The following is a 23,852-nucleotide window of genomic DNA, read 5'->3' on the forward strand; positions in this document are numbered from 1 at the left end:
ATACAATGAAAATATTTATGATGATACTATATTATTAATATAATAAACTTGCCTGACAATATTGTTAACATGGTTACTTGTGTAGTTGTGGAATTTTCCCAGTCAGACGTCACTCGTTTGTCTGTGTTTGTTGGGGCGGTGTGAACATGAGAGTTTTTTCTCATAGAATTCTAAATCCAACGGCCAACTTGTTCGTTGGGGTTTGTTGGTGCGGTGTGAATTGGCCTTAAGATGCCATCAATAGCTGTAGTGATCTCTGTTGCTTGGGCGACAGCTATTTTTTTGCATTTGTCTTCAGTTCTTCGCATAAGACAAAGGAGACGAGCCTGCGTGTTTCCTCAGGAGTCCCTGGTTGATACAGAACATACAATACTGATGAATAAGCATGCAAACTGAATGCGCTTTTTGTTTATATCATGTAACGTACACGTATTTATGGACATAACCACAACAAAACAATACTCAGGCATGCGGCAAAAAGACAAGTTAGCTGCCACCGGATTTGAATTTATGTTGTCAAATCAACGCGGGTTTCAATAAAATATAAAAAAATATGCTGTGGAACTATCATAAAGTAAAAACCATTAGCGAACTTTTTTCATAGCGATTTTAACAAATATTTTTTTGGAGAACATAACCGTATACATGAACAAGATTAAAGGCAACATAAAACAAGTGATTATTTATTACTAAAATACTGTTTACCGTAAAAAAAATACTTACATTTATGGTTCTCTCTGCTAGCTCGGTCGGCCATGTTGGAAATTTATCATACCCCTTCGTCTGAAGTGTGGTCCCGAAAAATCTTCTTTTAAAGGGCTACCTGGCCCTTCCCCCTACCCCTTCCCCTCCAACCAAATGAGAATTGGGACACCCCTACCCCTTCACGTGAACGCGCAAAACAAAGGGGAAGGGATAAGGGGTAGAATTGGGATTGGGCCTTAGTATCTAGTGATGAACTGATTAGGGGGAGGAAGTGTGGATGAGACCAAAAAGGATAGATGGGTGAGAGTTAGAGTAAACGTAGGTTATACCGAAAGGTGACCTGTGGAGGAGTGCGTGTTGTGTTAGGAGCTGGGCTGAGTGAGGAGGAAGTGATCTGAGGTGTGCAGTGGAGTAGCCAGCATATAATCAGTGGAGCAGGAGTGTGTGTAAAAAAGGTCCAAATGATTCCTGATTTGTGAGTAGCCGCTGTAGACACATTTGCTTGAGGTCAAATGAGGCAAGGAGAGCATGGAAGTAAGCAGCCTGAGGTTTTTCTAGGTGGATAAGTGTCCAAGTATTACCAGAGGAGTACCATCCTCAGAGAAGGATGAGAGTAACACATCCATATCATTAAAGATGTGTGTCCCAAAGCATGGAATGTTGAAAACAGTATGCCAAAAGTTCCCAGATTTGTGCATGCACACTCTAACAGCTAATCCTGCCTACAAAGCATTGCGCTCAGTTCAAACACTACATGGGGGAGGTTCAAGACCGTTGGTTAAGTAGAGATGGCCTGAAAGGGGTTTGATTTATTAATAATCAATATCTACACTTTGAAGTGCTGGAAAAGGTTGTGTGAAGTACTTGAAAGTTCTTGAAAAGGCATTCTTATAACAGTGGTCTATAACAGTCTAATTTACTGGGGTTCAGATCAAAGCTATATGTGATTCATCTATGGACGCACCACACACACACACACAGCTGTCATTGTTAAGGTTGGTGCTGTTGTAGAATGACTGCTGCAGCACCATGTATAGGGTCAGGAATGAAAGAAAATTTGTCTGACTGTCATATCAAGAGAGTAAGATTTGGTGATGGCATCAGAGTTTGCCAAACCTTGGCTTTTGGTGAATTGATGCCACTGATTGACAAACCAATTTACAATAATAGAATGTACAGTGCCCTCCACAAATATTGGCACCCTTAGTAAATATGAGCAAAGGTGACTATGAAAAAAAATCTGCATTGTTTATCTTTTTGATCTTTCATTCAAGAATTGAAAATGGGGGGGGAAAGCTCATTATGAAATGTTTTTCTCCAATACATGTTTGCCACAATTATTGGCATCCCTAGAAATTCTTCTGAGTAAAATATCTCTGAAGTATATTCCCATTCACATTTACATACCAGGGTGAGCATGAAATTATGACTTCACAAAGGCCAGATCCCCTTAATCATTCATCACAATGAGAAAAAACAAATAATATAGTTCTGATGTGCAGCAAAAGATCGTTGAGCTTCACAAAATAGAAAATGGGTATAAGAAAAAAGCTAACACGTTGAAAATCCCCATTTCCACCATCAGGGAAATAATTAAGAAGTTTCAATCAACTAAAGATGTTACAAATCTGCCTGGAAGAGGACGTGTGTCTGAATCGTCCTAATGTTCAGTGAGGAGGAAAGTTTGAGTGGCCAAAGACTCTTCAAGGATCACAGCTGGAGAATTGCATAAATTGCCTAAAAACAATTACCAAACAGCACCTACATCCCCACAAGTTGTTTGCAAGGGTTTCAAGAAAAATCCTTCTTTGCACATCCAAAAACAAATTCCAGCATATTCAGTTGTCAGACAAGACTGGAACTTCAAATGGGACCGGCTTCTGTGGTAAGATGAAACTAAAAAAAAAAAAAAAGCTTTTTGGCAGCAAACCCACCAGATGGGTTTGGTGCACACATGGATAAAAAGTACCCCATGCCCACGGTTAAATATGCTGCTGGATCTTTAATGCTGTGAGCCTATTTTTCTGCTAGAGTTCCTGGACATCTTGTTCAGATACTTGGCATCACGGATTCTATAAAATACTAACAGATAAAAAAAAAGTCAAAACCTGACCACTTCTGCTCGAAATTCAATAATGGGCAGTGGTTGGATCGTCCATCAGGACAATGATCCAAAACAAACATCAAAACCAACACAAAAATGTATCACTGAGCACGAAATGAAGCTTCTGCCATGGCCATCCCAGTTCCCTGACCTGAAACCTAAAGAAAATGAGTGGAGTGAACTGAAGAGAAGAAGCACCAACATGGAGCTGGAATCTGAAGGATCTGGAGAGATTCTGTATGGAGGAATGGTCTCTGATCTCTCCTCAGGAGGTCTCCAAAGTCATCAGGCATTATAGAAGAAGACTCAGAGCTGTTATCTTGGGAAACAGACATTGCAATAATTGGGTGCCAATAATTGTGGCCAACATGAACTAGAGAAAAACATTTCATAATGAGCTTCTCCACCCATTTTCAATTGTTTTACTTAAATGAAATTAAATAGAATTTTGTGATTTTTTTTTTAATGAAAGATCAAAAAGATAAACAATGCAAATTTATTTTCACAGCCGCCTTTGCTCATATTTACTAAGGGTGCCAATATTTGTGGAGGACACTGTATGTAACTTTGCAACACAGCGCAATTTTATGATGTGGTACAGTAGTATGTCCCAAAGATTTCCTACTCTTCTGCTATAAACTCAAAAGTGTTTACTTTTTCTTCACAAAAAGAGTACTTACTTTTAGAGCATAGCATTAGTAGGCGAATTTTGATACATCATATATGTTTTCCGGAGATAAGTCACACAACTTTCTGTACTGACTTTGTTTACGTTGGTAGAGCAAAAATATTGTGTCAAATATAGGCAAAATTGTGTCTACATTGTAAGTTACTCATTTTAACTTATTGAACTGTTTTATAAAAACATTCATAGTTCTGATGTGATATAAATCAGTTCACATTACTTTTGGCTAGAGGCCATATTTGGAACAACATTTTTGCTCATGTGACAGGCCTTAACTACTATTTGTAATGGCTTGACATGGGAATATTATATCAAAGTTTGAGACACGTAGTACAAAAATCCTCTGAGTTAGATATTGAACCCTAATTTGCCTTTTTTAGCCATCCAGTTAAAATATCTAAGCAACAAGGCAGTAAAAAGTCACTTCTGTCATTATGTCAGAAGCTGCTGTATTGTTTGTTGTTCTGGGCTTGATAAGGGGCCACAAGAGTGGTGTCTGGTGGTTCCACCTGTAAACTAACACTGTGTGTTCATCACTTGAAATGTCATGTGAATTATAATGCAAAGCTAACATTTGTCACAAAGAGTACTGCACAGATACCTCTACTTGTCATACATAGAGGAAAAAAGGAAGCTTTCTGAGAATATCTCCCCGTGGTGCACTTCAGTGTTCAAACTGTTGTCTGATAGCCAGAGAATAAATTCTGAAATAATTTACTGTCCATGTCAGTAATTTATGAGAAGGGACACCACATGCCTTCACTGAGACTCAAACTCTACAGCAGAACTTAATTGTACAGTATGATAATAAATCAAATCTAAATATTTGAAATGAGAAGTTCTAATGTCATGCACACCCTGGATTCTGCCTCGCTATTACACCCTGCGTTCCATTCGGAAGGACTCATCCCTATGCCCTAATCCCTTCAGAGGGTTTACCCTCCGGAGTGAGAGCTTCGAAGGGATGAAGGTGTAGGGGTAAAAAAACCTGTTCTTTTGGAACGCACTTCAGCGTCATCTTAACGAGACAATCAAGGATGATAAATTGTGCAAGCTGCGCCTTTTGTTTAACATTATTATTTATTTATTTTAGGTTTACCGCATGTAGGCTATATTGTATCTATGTATTTGAAACATTTGAATGGACTGATAAATTAGCTGTAAAGTTTTTTTTTTTTTTTTTTAAGTACAATGTCATTTTGACCATAATAATGTACCAAATCTAACTCGTATAAATATTACAGTAGTACAGAAAAATATTATACATACCTTTATAGTTAAAATCGAACTCCTAACCTCCTGTACCCATTCTGTGACGTCAAACAACTTCCCTGTGCAAAGGATCATGGGGGCCCGAAGTGTCCATCAGTTGTTCCCTTCGAAATCCTTCATTTCAAAGGGCCCTTTGAAGTAGCCAGTTTTGAGCACTTTGGTTTGGAACGACCCTTCAATATGGCGGCCATGATTATTTTCACTCCGAAGTGCCCTTCGGAGGGCGATATATCCCGTTTGGAATGCACAGACAGTCTCTCAACCCCCTCTCACTCTCATCACCTACACCTGCAGCTTATTACTAGCGCGTTTGGACTTGCACTTAAACTCCACTCTCAAGTTCAGTCAGTGCCTTTCTGTAGGTACCAAGAAGTCTCCTTCTGCTCTGATTTCAAAGACTAAGAACTTACCCGTGTGATATTTACCTGTGCAATACTGTATATATACCCACGCTGCAACAATATATAGGAATAGACTAAGCTAAGTGGCGCTTCTGTGAAAGGAACTTACCTTTTTGATTGACCTTGCCTGTTGGATCAATTTACTTGTTGGATTAACTTACCTGTTTGAGGAACTTTTCTGTTTGATGAATTTATCCTGTTTGCCAACGATCGTTGTTATAAGTTTCATGTGAATGGTGGTTTGAAGATAATCACTATTTTCAAAGCCTTTGTTATTATTTGATGGGCTATCTAAGTTGTAAAGTGGATATTTAATGAGTTCTGTGTTTGTGTATTACCTGGAATTTCCTACCTGCTAGTTTGAAGTTTATGTTTGGTCTAAGAAAGAAGATTTCCAGTTTGAATTCTGTTCTAGTTCACCGGTTTATACTCACCTGTCTCCTGAGTCCTCAGTTTAAATTAAAACTCCCGCAACTGGGTTCATCTAACTCTTCTCTCTAGTGTAATTACAGAAAAGCCAGACTGTCACCATAAACACAATGGGAGTCTTCTACAACAATATATATGATCTCTTTTTCAAGATGACAGGGATCTTGAAATGTATGTGGAGGAATTCTTGAAATATTGCCTCCTATAATAACCAAGAATTGAAGAAACTGTTTTGGAGTGGGTTGGATACTAGTATCTTCTCATGGATACTGGCAGAAAATTTAAGCCGAACCCTTAAGAGATATCTAGACTTGGTGCAGCGGACGTGAGGCTTACCTTACACGGTCTGAGGTGGATGCCGATGATATCCCATAGCTACAGCACTGAGTTAATGATGTTTTTGATGTTGTCAAAGGGTGTCGTTCCCCTGGCTTCACCTCAAGCCACCAAATCCGTCACTCTACCTCGGCCCATCAACCAGTCAGCTCCACCTTGGCTCCTCGTCCTCTTGGTTTCACCTGGGACAGTCGTCTTTATGGCTCCACCGGACTTCCTCATCACTCCGGTTCTGCCTTGGTCAGCAGTCGCTCTGCCTGTGCCACAGACTTCCAGGCATTCAGCTGCACTTCATCCCTACACCCATTCAGCTCCGTCAGGCTCTGCCTTCCCTCCGGCTCTGCCTTGGTCCTTAGTCCCACCGGCTCCGCTTGAGTCCTCCGCACCCTGGCTTCACCTCGGCTGCTCATCCCAATGCCACCGCCTAGGTCTCCTGGACCTTTTGTGTTGCTGGTCTCAAAGGCTCTTCAGCCTTACCCCTACTGCAGCAATCTATAGGAATAGACTAAGCTAAGTGGCTCTTCTGTGAAAGGAATTGTTTGACTGAACTTACCTGTTGGATTATCTTACCTTTTTGATGAACATATCTGTTTGAAGAATTTCTCATGTTCGCCAACGATCTGTGTTCTAAATTTAATGTGAATGATGATTTAAAGAGAATCGCTATTTTCAAAACCTTTGTTATTATCTAATGGACTTTCTAAGTTATAAAGTAGATGTTAAATGAAATTTGTGTTTGTATCTTAGTTGGAATTCTCTACCTGCTAAATGTTGGAAAACTTATTTACTGTTAAGATAAAGTTAATGTTAACCCTAAGAAAGATTATTTCCAGTTTGAATCTTGTTCTACTTCATGCGTTTATACTCGCCTGTCTGCTCAGCCCTTAGTTTGAATAAAACTCCTGCAACTGGGGTTATCTAACTCTTGTCTGTAGTGTTGTTAAATCTAAAGGTTATAAGGAAAAAAATGTAATTGTAAAATGTAGAGTATTTGTAGAAATATTTGTAAAGTATTTGTAGAAATATTTTAAAATGAAATCTGTGAAAACCATAAATCTGAATCTCTAGCACTGCTATAGTACACTTTCATTTACTATACCCTTGATATGAGCTGCAAAGTGTTGTTTCAACAAAGACTGTAAGAGCAGGTGTTGTTATATTTCACATATCTGCTAATTAGTTAATGCTTTTGCGTTGTTGATTCAAGCTCAACAAACTAGAGTTGCATTTCCTGAAGCAAGTGTTTGAAAGGCAGCACAAGATAGATGAACAGATGTAATAAAGAAAACACCAACAACAACTCTGTATGCAAATGACAGTAAGAAAGAAAACATCCAACCACAATTTAGAAAGCAAATACTGGCAGATTATGAATGGCAGATGCTCTCAGTGTCAAAGGGGGACATTCTTTTTAACGTGCTTAAAAAGTTAAAAATCAATTGTGACACTGAAAAGTTAATAAAACCAATACATATTGCTTAGATCAAATAATCTACAGGTTAAAGGTTGAATGGAGTCTGTACTTGGTGCGATACATTGGGGCTGAATTCCTTTCAGAAAAATGGGAAGAAACAGAAGTAGGATTTCCAGGCGTATTAATATAATATACTATATCTACAGTAAATATAGAGGAAAATAATAATAATAATAATAATAATAAAGTGATTAGGAGAAAATGGGCATGTTAACACTTTTGACTGGAAGTGTGTATATATGACCCTCGCTAGTTTAAGTGGTCTTGTTAATTCACAGCTATCAACATACCGTATCAGCAAAACAAAATTAAAGATTGTTCCCCAACCGTCAGCACCCAGAGGAAATCATTAATGTGCAGGTAAACATGCTTGAATGTAATGGCTGAAAATTTACAATGCTGTCAACACTTTAAAATTAGGCTATGCTAGTGCATCTGTCAAAATCTCTGCTGTTATAACAACAAATCTTATTTGGAAGGTTAGTTTATAACTCATGAAAGAGTTTATACTGATATCTTTAGCAAAATACTGAGTTGTGAGCAAAAAAGGGGGCATTTGATTAGTTAAAGATGAAGCATATAATTTCAGCAGAAATAATATACTGGGTGAATTCCAATCGGTTTGGTTGAATGACCCACCTAATAACATTGGCACAACCAGTGGAATAAGTTTGGTGTGGGACAGGTGGAGTGTTTATATTTCTTTACCATGTGTTACACACAAAGTCTTCAAGGATTCAAAACTAGCAAAAAGCAGATACAATAACAGGAAACAACAACATGCATGCTCATCAACCTGTCTTGCGATTACTTTCTCGTGCTTTTTCAATCTCGCATTTCTACAGATCTTTTTGCCAAGCTTCAGTTTAAAAGTCACAGATGGACATTATACATACACTACTATGAAAAGAACATAAACATTAAATATAATCCTAAAAGAACGCAGAAAATGTAAACAACTGTGGAACGTAAATGGATTGTTTAAATATACTGAAATTAAATAAAATAATATTTGAGATTAAATAAATTTGTGGGGGGCAATTAAAGTGGATGGGGACTGGAGCTCTTAAGCTTCAAAAAAGGACACAAAAACACAATAAATGCATCATAAAACTGGATAATAATGTCAGTGAGTTGAACAAGAAACAGATCAGTCTGATTTACTACCAACCATTCATTCAATGGAAAGGTCGGTCTCAAAGAGTGAGACAGAGTGATACAATTTGACATCGCTTCCTCTCTCATGAACTCATGACCGTGCCAAGGACAGTTTGGTGGATTTCAAGATTTTCAGTAACACGCTCTTTTTGTCACAAAAAAGACTTAGAATAAGTCTAAACCACTTGTATGGTTTTTTATGGTGTTTTGTGTCCTTTTTAAAGCTTTAAAGCTTCAGTCTCCATTCCTTTTAATTGCATGCAAAAGACCATGGAAAACAGTCTTTACATGTTCTCCTTTTGTATTCTACACAAGAAAGAAGGTCATACAGGTTTGTTCAACAGGTAATTAATCACAGAAATGTCATATTTGAGTGAACAATTCCTTTAAAAAACAAAATGATGTAAGGTATCTGATGTAACACTGAAAATCTGTTGCATCCTGAGGTTTTAAAGCATCCCAAGTCTGACCTTTACAAAACAGAATAGAAGAAGTTCAAAGTAGCTCAGATTAAGGGATTTATTACCTCCAGGACCACAGCTGTCAAATATCAATCAAGAGCTTCAGAATGGTTTGTACATGCATCTTAAAACAATCTCTGAAATGTTCCTTTGACAAAGGAACAGTCAGGCTAATCAAATTTTATACAGACTGCCTACGGATTGGGCGAGACAAGCCGTTGTAAAATGCTCTGTGATGGACCTAATTTTGGTCAAAAGCCTCTTATGAAAAACTTCCACAAACTCCATCTTTGAAATGCGGAGGGAATTAGCCTCTAATTCACTCTACCCTATTCAGCCTTCTGCTGTGGCTGGGCAGGCGGGGAAAGGTCACAACAGGTGTCCCGTGCTGTCCCCTTTTAAGAGTGCTTGGCTGTGTTCCATGGTTACCCCAGTGAATGCCACGCACCATTTCCAATCTTCAATCAAACACTGCAGGTCTTTTTCTTTACAGCTTTTGTCCAGTTCCCCTGTCTAACCAGGGTCAGAGCAGGGCAGTAAGTGTCCCGAGTGGTTGCTGTTTTTCACACTAAGGAACTTAGCGCTTGGTGGTCCTGGCTTGGACATATATCGGTACGTACCAAAGTAGTATTACTTTTAAATGATTGCAACATTTACATTTTGCGATTTGTCATTATTAGAGTTTGAATATTCACAATTTTCCATTGTTATGTATGGTTTAAGGGCACAGCTTGAACCCTTTTAGAACTCTGTCTCAGGTTAGAAGGGAAGTAGATTTTGTCTGTTTAGTGTGTTGCTCTTGATGTCATGTGACAAGTGTTGAACTGACTATTAAGCCCTGACAAATCTAACATGTCGAATTTATATCAGTTCAAGTCAAGCTATTTTATTGTCTGCCATCTCATTAAGAACAAGACTGAAATATAGTTCCCTTTGGAGCCACAGTGCAAGATGTAACAATGACAGCTGGTCATAAGATGCCACAGTAAATGATAAAAAAAAATGCACAGGATAATGATGACGAAGAATAATACACAGAGACAAAATGCTTTGCGTTCATCAAAAATGGATAGTGTCGTGTGGTCGACTGGCTGTAAGAGCATTGTGTGGTGTAAAATGTTTTGTGCTAATATACGTGTCATGAATAAGTATTTTAAAATGGCGACTGAAGACAGTATGGAAAATTGACAAATTGTAGCCTATAAAATATGTTTTATTAGGATTTTTCTGTAATGACAGCGGACAAAAATATCAGTAAAACCAGAGAGAATAATTTCAAATGTTCGCTTATTTCGCTGTTTTTCTGTAATGCAAAAAATAACGCGGCGAAATATTCTAGAGCGAACTCAAAAATATATATATATATTTGTTATTTAATGTGTTGGATACTGTATTAGAGACACAAATCGGGAGTAGATGAATAGTAAGCGGTAACTACATGAGCGAATCTTTTAAAATAGTCTCATACCAGCATGTTTTTGTGCTAATTATCTTGCAATAGATCTTATCGATTGGTCGACAGCAGCTGCGTGAGGATTTAATATGCTCGGATCGAAGGAAAAGCTTAGCAATCGTACCGTATGCTGGCACAAAGGGAAAATTCCACCACTCACTAAAGCAGTGTGATTCTCTGCAGCCAGTAGGTACCGACACGGTCATTCAAGAATTCCATCACACAAAGGAAGATTGCAAGGATTTTTAGGATATTAGGGTTAAATGGTGCTCCTAACAGTGAACAACGTTGCTTCAACATTTCCGGAGACACGCTTCACCACAAGGGTTAAAAACCATTCTACGTTTACGCTCCTATCAGCATGCCACGCCATTTTCCTGCTTTATTTCCCCCCGCTCCCATGCTTCCTGCTCCGCCGTCCCCTCCTGAACACTGATCAGTGAGGTATTTTCAGCCGGAGGATGAGACACAGAACACATAAAAGCAACACAAATAAAAGGTCATTGTCTGAGGGCTTACCGGAGCCGAGGCAGGAAAGGGCCCGAACCAGTCAGTAACTATCGACCACGTGCGGGTGCTGGACCTGGAAGACGGAGAACAACAAAGACAGTTTGTGACAAAGCTGACACGCTGTAGTCTTGGAAGAGTAAAATCAATTGTGACATTTTTCATTTATTTGTAAATGCCTCTTTGGCGGCAGACTCACTCGAAACGACAGTCTGGCTCTTATGGAATAGGAGAGGTGAGAGTAAAATAGAAGAATCCTGACAGTTGCCTTAATGAGATTCCGCATTAGGGCCAGGCTCACACACTTTTCCCTCAGCCAGGAGCACGCCCTTCACTTTCAATCTCACACACAAGTAATTTGGGAAACGTTAACCCTATAAAAAACTAAATTCAGACAGCATTGCTGACACTTTTCTCACCGTCCCGGATTTAATGTGAGACAAGAGCCTTAAATAGTTTGAAACGACGCTGATGAACAGAAATAGATGTATATGCAAATATCAAATCCAACAATTGCAAAGTATATTTGATTTAAAAACTTGATGCACAAGTCAGTCAGATTTCTGACACAGCTAGGTTTGTTATTTCAAGCATACAGAAACAAAAACTTCAAAATTAGTATGTATTATTATCTGCCTGTAAATACATAAGCTGTAAACTGGAAATGTTTATTTATATGAAAAACTTTATTCTCAGTGTTTACATATGCGCATACTGTTTAATACTACTGAAATCATCTATTTACAGTGTAATTGAGTGTAATTAACCTATTTTTTTGTAATTTCCCTTATTTACAATAGCAATTCATTTTAGTAACATGTATTAGATGTAATAATCACTGCACTGTTTTAGGTGCAAAAGTTTAAGTAGAAATATGTATTTAGTATGCAGAATGACTTTATGAAAAATCATAACCACATTAAAGGGCTCGTGACGACACATCGATGTCCTAAGACACGAAACGATTGGTTCGTGCGAGAAACAGAACTGTATTTATATAATTTTTTACCTCTAAAACACCACTATGTCCAACTGCCCTGCACATCCCTTTTTAAGTGGACTCGGGTACGGTTTGCGGGTGTGCACCAAAGTTCAGAAGACTGTGTTCACATCATCCAAACGTACCGAACTCTGACGTCAATCGAACCCGGGTGCTAATGTGAAAGCAACCTTAGAGGTAAAAAATGATATACAAACACGATTCCAAAAAAGTTGGGACACTGTACCAATTGTGAATTAACAAGGAATGCAATAATTTACAAATCAAACAAGTCATCTATGTTGTATTCTGAATAAAATATTGAAATTTGAAACTTCCACATCATTGCATTCTGTTTTTATTCACAATTTGTACAGTGTCCCAACTTTTTTGGAATCGGGTTTGTAAATACTGTTCGGTTTCTCGCACAAACGAATCGTTTCGTGTCTTAGGACATCAATGTGTCGTCATGAGCCGCAGGGTTTAATTTGGATTTGTCTGTGCATGTTTATTTTTAATCTTATAGACAAAGTTCCAACTGACACGTAAACATCAAATTTTCATTTTTGGGTGAACTATCCCTTTAAAGGTGCTCTTGATATTATTCCAGGAATAATATTGATATTCCATTATTCCTTTCAGTGCACCTAATAAATAGTCTTTTATCAAGACAGTTTCAAATAATATTGCAAAAATGTATAAAACAAAACATCCTCTATAGCATCTTTAACTTACACAATGTAATCATAATAACAATAAGAAATACTGTAGGTCTATTTGTTCTTAAAGGGATAGTTCACCCAAAAATGAAAATTTGATGTTTATCTTCTTACCCCCAGTGCATCCAAGATATAGGTGACATTTTTTCTTCAGTCGATCACAAATGATGATTTTTAACTGCAACCGCTGCCGTCTGTCAGTCAAATAATGGCGGTTGATGGGAACTTCATCTATAAGAGTGAATAAACCTTGCTTAGACAAATCCAAATGAAACCCTGCGGCTCGTGACGACACATTAATGTCCTAAGACACGAAACGATCGGTTTGTGAGAGAAACCGAACAGTATTTATATCATTTTTTACCTCTAATACACCACTATGTCCAACTCCGTTCAGCTTCCGGTGAGTGAGGTCAGATCGCGCTCTGACAACAGAAGTGATGTCTCGCGCTCATTGAAGTATATGGGCGAGACATCACTTCCGTCACCAGAACGCGTTTTTTGACCTCACTAACAGGAAGCTGAACGGAGTTTGACATAGTGGTGTATTAGAGGTAAAAAATGATATAAATACTGTTCGGTTTCTCACACAAACCGATCGTTTCGTGTCTTAGGACATTAATGTGTCGTCACGAGCCGCAGGGTTTAATTTTGATTTGTCTAAGCAAGTTTTATTTACTGTTATAGTTGAAGTTCCTATCCACTGCTATTATTTGAATGACAGACAGCAGCGGTTGCAGTTAAAAAATCATAATTTGCGTTCGACTGAAGAAACAAATTCACCTACATCTTGGATGTACTGGGGGTAAGCAGATAAACATCAAATTTTCATTTTTGGGTGAACTATACCTTTAACGGGGTCTTAATCAGGGGTGGAGCTAGGGGTGGGCTAAGGGGGCTGAAGCCCCAAATGTTTTTCCAAAAGCCCCGAATCTTTCAGGTTTGAGGTTTCTTAACAGTGCTGTCAAAATATAATTTTTCAAATCTCTCTATTAAATTATGTTAAACAGTTCAATATCTCTTTTCTTTCTCTCTCCTCTCCGACAGCGAGTTCACGCACACCATAGTTGTACACAGCCACGCCTCCTGTCACTCACTCAGAGCAGCGGCAGGCCTCAAGACTCTTGTTTGTTCCGGTTGAAGGGTTTTTGTTGTAACAACTGTTATGACAACTTTATCACATTTGTCAGCTAAACATTCATTCAGTGTTCCTGAAAATTTAAAATATACATAGCCTAAATGGTTTCTAACGTTGTATTTTGCCAATGAACTAAAAAAAAATCGATATATTTATATTTTATATTATATATATATATATATATATATATATATATATATATATATATATATATATATATATATATATATTTATAAAACAGCAAAAGACAGCGATTAAGTAAATATACAGTCTGTTTGTGCTGCGTGTTTTAAAGAGAAGTGCGCACATTTGCTCACGCGATCAGCTGGTGATCTGGTGATCAAAGTAAAAGCGCAATGGTTTATCCCTTGCAAGTGAAGAAATTAGTGCATTTGTTACAATATATGGATAGTACTGTCATATGAATAATTATAAGGGCCTATGTCATATTATGATATTATTGTAGGCCTAATAATGGCATCCTAAAACACCAGTGTAAATGTAATGTAGACTGAGACTATATCACAACTAAAAAGATGTTTGAGCCCTCTTTAATGTCCAGGTACAAGTCAATGCTGTTTCTTTGTTCAATTTGCACACTGTACATGGGCTTAAGCTCTCAGTTTTGAGCTCTCAAAGTGCACCAGATCGATGCACTTAACCTTAAAATGTACAAAATTTTCTTCCGATGGGGCCCCCCAGACCCCCCTAGAGGAGGTACCCCCAACAAAGTTTTGCAAATTCCTGTGGGAAACAATGTGCATTTTTTGAACTTTACTCCAGCATACTACTACAAAGTTCATTTGGGCTAAGCCCCAAATGTTTACAATGTCTAGCTCTGCTCTTGGACTTAAAGGTGTTTACCTTGGCATAGTTAAATAACAAGAGTTCAGTACATTGAAATGACATACAGTGAGTCTCAAACTCCATTGTTTCCTCCTTCTTATATAAATCTCATTTGTTTAAAAGACCTCCGAAGAACAGGCGAATCTCAACATAACACCGACTGTTACGTAACAGTCGGGGTGTATGCCCCAATATTTGCATATGCCAGCCCATGTTCCCAACATTATGAAAGGATTAGACAAGGGCAACCAGTATTAATGTCTGGATGTGCACAGCCGAATCAACAGACTAGGTAAGCAAGCAATAACAACAGCGAAAAATGGCAGATGGAGCAATAATAACTGACATGATTCATGATAACATGATATTTTTAGTGATATTTGTAAATTGTCTTTCTACATGTTTCGTTAACATGTTGCTAATGTACTGTTAAATGTGGTTAAAGTTACCATTGTTTCTTACTGTATTCACGGAGACAAGAGCCGTCATTATTTTCATTTTTAAACACTTGCAGTCTGTATAATTCATAAACACAACTTCATTCTTTATAAATCTCTCCAACAGTGTGTAATGTTAGCCGTTAGCCACGGAGCACTATCAAACTCATTCATAACCAAATGTAAACATTACATTACATGCTGCATGACGAACACTTTGTAAAGATCCATTTTGAGGGTTATATTAGCTGTTTGAACTTTTTTTTATGTTGTTTAAGGCAAGCACGAGCTCCGTGGGTGGAGAGCACGAGCAATTAAAGGGCCAGCAGCCCTGAATCGGCTCATTTATAATGATGCCCCAAAAAAATTAATTTAAAAAAAAATCTATGGGGTATTTTGAGCTGAAACTTCACATTCAGGGGACACCTTGGACTTGTATTACATCTTTAAAAAAAAAAAAAAAAGTTCTAGGGCACCTTTAATGAAAAAAAATGTTCTTTAAATTTAAATGAGAGATATATTTTAATTTTATAAATAATACTGGCAGGTGTGACTGGTAATCATACAACTAAAAGCAAATAATTAAAACAAAAAAACAAAGCTGAAATAACCAGTTATGTTTTAATATGTTAAAGGAAAGTTACTATTTCTATATTATAAATATATATATATATATAATCTCATAGATTTAAAAATATAAAATATTTTTACATCATAGATTTAAAATGTAAGATGTAAACATTACATTGTTTATCAAATGAGACCAAATAAAGGGGATTAAAAAGATCCAGTGACTTAATAATCACCTATGCAATCCTCTTTGTATTTCCATCCATCCATACATCTTCAGAACTTAAAGTAAAACTACTCATCATTGTCTTGAACAAAACCCTCCAGCCACAGATGTCTTAAAGTACTTCACAGGAGAATTGAATTGAGTTCATTGAGTTCACTCAGACTACTCACCCATGTACTCCACGAGGGACTTCCATATAAAGACCTGTAATCTGTAAGCACAGAAAGATATACATCAAACAATAATATTAGTATTATTAGAAATCATTCTAATATGCTGATTTGGTGCTCAAGAAACATTTATTATTAAAATAGCTGTGCTGCTTAATCTATAACATTGATCAAAACAGCATGTCACAAAACTGACCCCAAACTTTTGAATGGTAGTGAATCTGGAAAATGTTCATTTTGTCAATGTATAAGAGAACTAGCATATAGATATTAGCTTTGAGGCTACAAGACTTGCCGAAACAGACAAGTAGTCTGATTAAAAAGTCAGTAACAAAAAACAAACAAATAAAAACTAGGGAATCACCAAAACGCGAATATCATTGTGATTTTATGTAACGTTAATTGATTTTAGTGTGACGTTAAGTGGTGATTGATAGTAGATAATATATCACGGATAATGTACTGACCATAACAAAGTTGCGAGGAGAAATCGAAACAAATGAGCACATCACACACAAAGAAATTCACTTAACATACTGCTGTAAAAATTCAAAATGTGGAGTTTTTATATTTATAACCTATGCTACAGACAGGTAGGCTAAGCAACACCACACAACCACGAGTGTTGTTTTCCTGAATACCATTGAAAATGGTACACTGACTGCATTCAACCGTTGAATAAAGAGGTTGTTAATAAAATTAAGTCACTTACATTTTACACGCCATATTGACTGTTTTTTTGTTTCAGCAGCGAAAATAGTTCCAAAGATCACAGCAGAAACGTAGCGCATCTCACAGCAACACGTGTTTTCATCACTGAATGATTCAGCATTTTGAGCGAATCGGTTGAGTCAAAGATTCAATAACCGATTCATAAACAACTGCCTCATTCTTCAGAATCAGGCGTTTGAATGAATGGCTCAATGACTCACTCATTAAGACGGCACTTGCCGCCACCTCCTGGCAGTTTAAGTTCATGTTTAAAAGTACCATTCTTTCCTAATTTTTTTTATTTGTAGACTTTCCGTTTTGTTCCAGACGAGCCAACTGCGTTTCGAATTATGGGTTGCACTTCCGGTTTGGGGAACTTCCATTTAAAAGACTGAAACTAATCGTTTCAAATAATAGGCTGCCCTACAAATAAAGCTTATCCGTCAATTTTCCTTTCATGTTTTATTTTCAGACATCGTGAGAATAACGTAACGACTGGTATTTTAACGTGATGTTATAATAAGAATATCTATGGCAAGAGCTCTTTTCAGTCGCTGCTTTCTATCCTCGTGATTTTCTTTTCTCTTTGCATACCGCTGTAATAGTATGAAAAAGGACAACATATTTGCACATTTGTGGTCTGTTCTCCTGATATAATTTCCCAGATAGCAAAATTTGTCCGGCCCACTACTGGGCCACATCCATGCTTCAATTCCGGCCCAGTTCTGACTGGGTCCCCAGCCCAAAACTGGTCCTCACACTGAAAACAGACAAAACTACTTCCTCTGGCCCAGATGCGGCTCACACCCTGTAAAAAGACTCTTATTTATGGATGTGGCCCAGATCTGGCCAGCACACTGGAAATTGACTTAAATTGTTTTATATGGCCCAGGTCTGGCCCAGGCACTGTAAAACACATCTGGCTGAGATTCGGCTTGGTCCCCGGGCCAGATGTGGTCCAAAAACTGCTAAATGTAATTCAAGTGAAACACAATCAACCATTTAAAAAGATGAAGCCATTTTATTATAAAATTAACAAATACACTATAAGTATTAACAATGCATCCACTATAAACATTTATTAACAACATACATTTTAAAGCACTAAATACTAAGTTAATTATTTACTGTATATTAAATGGAGAAACAACATCCTTTCTTACACATAAAAATTATTTTAGCAATAATTTCCAAATTTCAAGTTAAGTCACCTTCACAAAGTGCTTTATAACCTACATTAGTTTGTTTCAAAGAAGCTTTACAGTGATAAACTGGAAAATAGTGAATTAAATTATGCAAACAGACAAAACACAGTGTGATTGTTAGGCTGAAGTCATTTCAGTGTTGTTTCAGTTCAGTTCAATGAGTACAATTCCACTTTAAAGCAGTTCTGCAGAAAACAGTAATGTCATAATCCAGCTCTGTTGAGTTCTCATCCAATAGTGTCAATGCAGTCAGATCAATATTATTGAAAAGTAGGTGTCCAACTAAGCAAGCCAGAGGTGATAGTGACAAGAACCCGAACTCCATCAGATGACAGAATGAAGGAAATAAACCCTGGGAGAAACCAGACTCAGTTGAGGGCCAGCTTTCCTCTGGCCAAACAAATACAGTGTGATTATGATTCAGCTGCATCAGAAGTTAGATTGTGGACTGATTTCATTCAGCTTGAGGATCGAACACAGCACAATGGCACATGTAGAGAGAAGAGAAGTTGAAGTGGCCTTGCAGAGGTCTCGTCTGGTTCTCGTGATCTTTGCTGAAGATCTGTGCTGTAGACTGTTGTGTTGATGAGGTCTTCACAGCAGATCCGTCTCCAGAGCTCATTTAGTTGGCATGTTCTCTGCAGACATTCAGGGCTGTTGTGGTCATCTCAACCATCCGTTCTGGAAATGGAATGAGACAGACAGACTAATTTTAGCATAAATGTCATTCTTCATATGATGAAACAAGTATATTGTATGTTGTAGGTAGTGTTTCTGGTTATAGTTTACCTTATTTATGCAACATGACAATTCTAACATTCAACAAGAGATGGGTGTTTAATATCAATTAAAAATATATAAACATCCTAAAATATAGGCTATGTTTGTAAATGCTATGTACATTTGAAAAAAAAAAACAATACTATTTGGCTACTAGACAACGGTTTAAAATAACTCTTCACTGAAACCATTCTGAACAGTATTTTATACGCTTTATTTATTTATTTATTTTTCTAAAACAAGAGAAGGAGAGTGAATGATTTTTAGCAATGTAATTTGACGACATTTATCGTCATATTTTCCTAATGTCTTGTACAGTTAAACACAGTGTCACGTGGATGGGAATATGCAAGGAAATGATATGCAGGTGACGTAATGCATAATAAAACTAGGCGTTGTAAGCTCCATATATGGTGATTTCATGGAGGAGACGGGAAAAGATTCATGTACGCACAATCTTCAGCTGACTGGATTTTATAAAGATAATTTTGCGCAGGTTGTGGCGTAAGCATGGTGTTATAATTTTGAAAATTTGTGAAAATCTGGCTTTTATGCATACGCACACTTTTAGTATGAAATCTATGGAAAGTTTTATACATGAGGCCCCTGAACAACACTAAGAAGACTTGCATCCGCCCTTTCAATTTGCTGCCAGTTGCAGCCACCTCTTCATGGTCCCCTCATCCTCCATTTCAGCAGGGTTTCTCTGAACTGCAGCTTTGAAATAAAAGAATACATATTGTAAGGTCATTATTAAGTCTTAAGCATTACTTTTCTTTAGCACCTATATATTTGATTAATTGCATCCAGAGTTTATTCATGAGTTTAAAATATCTGTAAAAAAAAAAAAAAAAAAAAAAAAAAAAAAAGACTCCAAAACAGTGTGTTCAGGTTAAACGTTAGTTTATGACACAAAATCATAGAAATTCCCTTTGCATTAAAATATATTAAGTAGGCCTACTATGATTTTAAACATATTTTATGGGAGATATATGTCATCAGGGTCAGAAATAAACATTTCAGTAAAAGGCATTATTGAGAGGCATTTTTTTTTTCAACATCAAGCAAAGCCATCATTAAGTTACACTGCAAAGGTTGAACATAAGTGACATCTTTATGTTTATTGACACAGACTGTTTAAAGCAGCACATGTTCAAGTATTTAGCCTACACAAAATAGCATAATGCCGCCTTATATATATATATAAGGATCTCTGAGGGCGAAGCTGCAATATTATAACAGAATTATTATTGCTCTTATGTTAACAATTATTAATAGAAAGTTTTTGTGGGGTAAAAGCAAGTTCTTCCACCCGAAACGTTGTGCTTTACGTTAGGCCTATTATATGGCGCTACCGCATACTCCGACTCAATTCATAACTCGATATTGCATTAACCAACAGTGCTCCAGAGCTCAGCAGTTGTTCTAAACATGTTATTCAAAACTATCACTCTCTGGGACCGAATGGATACTGACGTTATGTTATCATTGCAAACCATTAATTCATCCATTTAAAAACACTAAACTGAACATTAAATAAATTAAATTGCTTACCGTTTTGCAGCTGATCCTTTCTCTCGATCATGAAATGTTGACTGCAGGATTCTCCTCAGGATAACCGCCAAAACTCTTTTTCAGGCGGCTGAAGTCCTTAATTCCAGCGGTGGCCCGCCTGTGACAAACGAGCTCGGGCCGAAAACAGATAACGAGCTTTCAGTCGTGATTGGCCCGTTCAGAAAAAGCCGTCTGTCAGCCGTACAGTCGACACGGCTCTGGCCCATTATCTTTTCACGGACTCTGAAATTGAGTCGATGTTGGCGCGCTTAAACCTGAATCGGCCCAAAAGGGATTGATATTTTGGGGCCCGCCTATTACGAAACGAACTCGGGCCGATAGATCTATACCGAGTTATATGGACCTTCCGCGAGTACAACTATTTCAGCCGAGACCGGCCCATAAAGAAAACGCTGTCTGTCAGCCAGATGCGTTGTGTATAGTCGGCAGAGTTATGGCCCATTATCTTTTCATCGACGTCGACAGTGAGCCGACAGTGCCGCTTTTCTGCCGGAATTGGCCCAAAAGTGCTTGCTATCTGGGTTACGATATATCCATGGATATATCCCATTAATAATTCACTAGAATGCACAAATTTATTTCTCGTTTTTTCCTCAAAGCCACACGCCTCTTGTTTGTTTTCACAGGTAAATACAATTTATTATCTTTAAAAAATGACGGAAATCACATTGAAATAGTATCACGCAATGCTGAAGTTCATGAACATTTGTATTAAGGAACATATATTACATAATACTGCTGTGGAAAGAATCGCGCTTTTTCATGGTCTGTTACCTTGTTGATGCTTTTACACTTTTAAATGTCCTTGAGGATATTTTTAAATGTTCGTTGGTTGAGGGGTGAGTAGAATGTCATTTCATTGTATCCAGTTTAAAAAAAAAAAAAAAAAAACGCATTATTGCCTTCATAGAGTGAGCCTTTCACTCATGACTGTTTACAGCTAAAAAACGGAAGTTACACCGATTATTTCTCAAAGCGTCATGGGGCGTTGGAATAAGGTGGATATTTAAAAAATATATATTTAAGATAGGGCTGTCGAACGATTAATCGCGATTAATCACATACAAAATAAAAGTTTGAGTTTGCATAATGTGTGAGTAATATGTGTAAATAATATGTATATATAAATACACACAAATTAATGTATATATTTAAGAGAAATATGTTATTTATGTACAAAAATGTATTTATATATAATATAAATTATATAAAAATATAAATAAATACACATACTTGTAAATATTTCTCAAATATATACATGGATGTGTTTGTATTTATATATACATAATAATTACACACAGTACACCCACATATATTAGGCAAACTCAAACTTTTATTTTGTATGCGATTAATCGTGATTAATCGTTTGACAGCCCTAATTTAAAACAATCTCATAACATTATTTAATATAGTTGCATTTTTTTTTTCAGTGTAAATGGGGGGGGGGGGGTGCCCGTTATAAAGGTAAAAAAAAATAAGCCCTCAGAGTAAATAGGCTATCACAAATATACAGATTTAAAGATGTCAAAGCTGATAGAACTGATGAGAATATTGCTTCAGAATGATTTATACTTACAACACAAAAAAAATCATAGGCTATATACAGCACTGTGCAAAAGCCACCATTAGATGTTGTTTTAGCAATGACATAGTGACCATATATAATTATTTCTTGGTCTCTTAATTAGAAAATAACCAGAAAATACAGTAAATTTGAATGCAGTATTAAAAAACGGCTTCCATGGGCTAAAGTAGGCCTCCCCTTACACTTGAGCAATAGCAGGAACCTGGCTCTCTTAAACCTAAATGGAATGGAAAAGGACTGGAAGGCCAAGAAAACTTTCAAAATCTGATGAGAAGTTTCTCAGCTGAGAGAGTTTTTCTGCTGTGAGAGTTTCTTCTTTTGAGAAACTGGAAGAAGTCCAATAAGTCACACTAAATACTGATTTTTGCTTATAGAAGCCATTTTGTTCAGATTTTTTTTTTTTTTTTTTTTTTTTTTTACATTTTGTGTACATATTTCCTGTACTTTCTGTTTGTATCATAATAAAGAGAATGGATGGTCATTAAACCATTGCTAAAACAACAAAGCTGGTTGCACGGTACTGTGCTGTATATTGCACAATACCTTGTATCAGTGTAAATGTAAATCACTAGTGCTTAAAGGTTTAGAACTTTTTTTCTCTTTTTGACTTTTACACTTCAGTGGAGCGCACTCAAAAAAGGGCTAAAGAGTGTACTGATCTTTTGGAAACATCTCCCTTGTTCTCTTAAGTCGCTGTGATTTGCTGGTATAAATTAAAGTGCCCTAAGGCATTTGAAAGGTTCTTATTTTTGTTTTTGGAGTCTCCAACAACAGGTTTACAAGCATGCAAGGTCAAAAAACACTTTTATTGTCTTATAATATGCATTTATTTTTACCTTATTTGCTCACCGACTCCCAAGCGATTCGTTCAACAATTAATTTTTCCAAACCCTTCGTTTGCTTGATGCTATCTGCGGTGAAAAAGTTCTTCTCTTCCATCTGGGCCTCTGACTTGCGCTCATGAAAGCATGCACCTTGATGAAATTATTGTAGAACCACTGTAGTCACGTTGACTATTTTAATGACGTCTTTAGTACCTTTCTGGATTTTGAGAGGTTCAGTGACATGCTGGCAATGGAGGCCTCTCTGAGCCATTGGATTTTATCAAAAATATCTTAATTTGTGATTCATAAGCATAAGGAGTCGTATGCTCTCCAATCACTTTCATGTTGATTGTAGCCGAAGAAGTGGATGCGATTGAAATTCCCATGTTTTGAATACAAAATATTCAATATCAAGATTGGTTAAACACAGGAACTTGTCTCAGAAAAAAACACGCAACACACATCGTCCTTATCAACTCTGTTTCATGATTGGCTGTATTCACCAATGTCAACGATTCCACTAATGCTAAGGACAAATCTGCATCTTTATAACAGTAAAAGCTCTTTCCATGTAGTCGCGTTGTTTTACTGTGTCATGTTTATTGAAATAAAATAGGCCTAATTAGTTGATATTATGATTTGTATACGAAAATTTAAGTTGCATACGATATATTTATAACGGTGGCTATTAAACACTTTTTTTGTTGATTCTTTCATTTAAAAATTAAGAAAAATATAATAATTATGTAATATAGTACATATACTTAGCAAAATGCTCCTCTTTAGATTTAATTTTTCTAGCTAACCCTTACGAAAAAGAAGTATACTTCAAGTTCATTTTATCAAGTATACTTAAGTAATGTTCAAGTATATTTTTTAAGTAGCCTATATTTTATGTAGTAAGTATACTAGTATCAATGTACTAGTAGTAAATTTGTAAGTGTACTATTTTAATACCGCTTGGGACTAAATTGGCCCAACTGAAATATACTGAAATATGCTAGTTCACAGCTAAGTTTCTCATTTGTACTGCATCTGTACTACAAGTGAACATATAAGTATACTAGTAGTTTTATACTTGTAAGTTTACTTTAAGTACATA

The sequence above is a fragment of the Chanodichthys erythropterus genome, chromosome 6 (genome assembly GCF_024489055.1).
Source record: "Chanodichthys erythropterus isolate Z2021 chromosome 6, ASM2448905v1, whole genome shotgun sequence".
NCBI classification, from domain to species: domain Eukaryota; kingdom Metazoa; phylum Chordata; class Actinopteri; order Cypriniformes; family Xenocyprididae; genus Chanodichthys; species Chanodichthys erythropterus.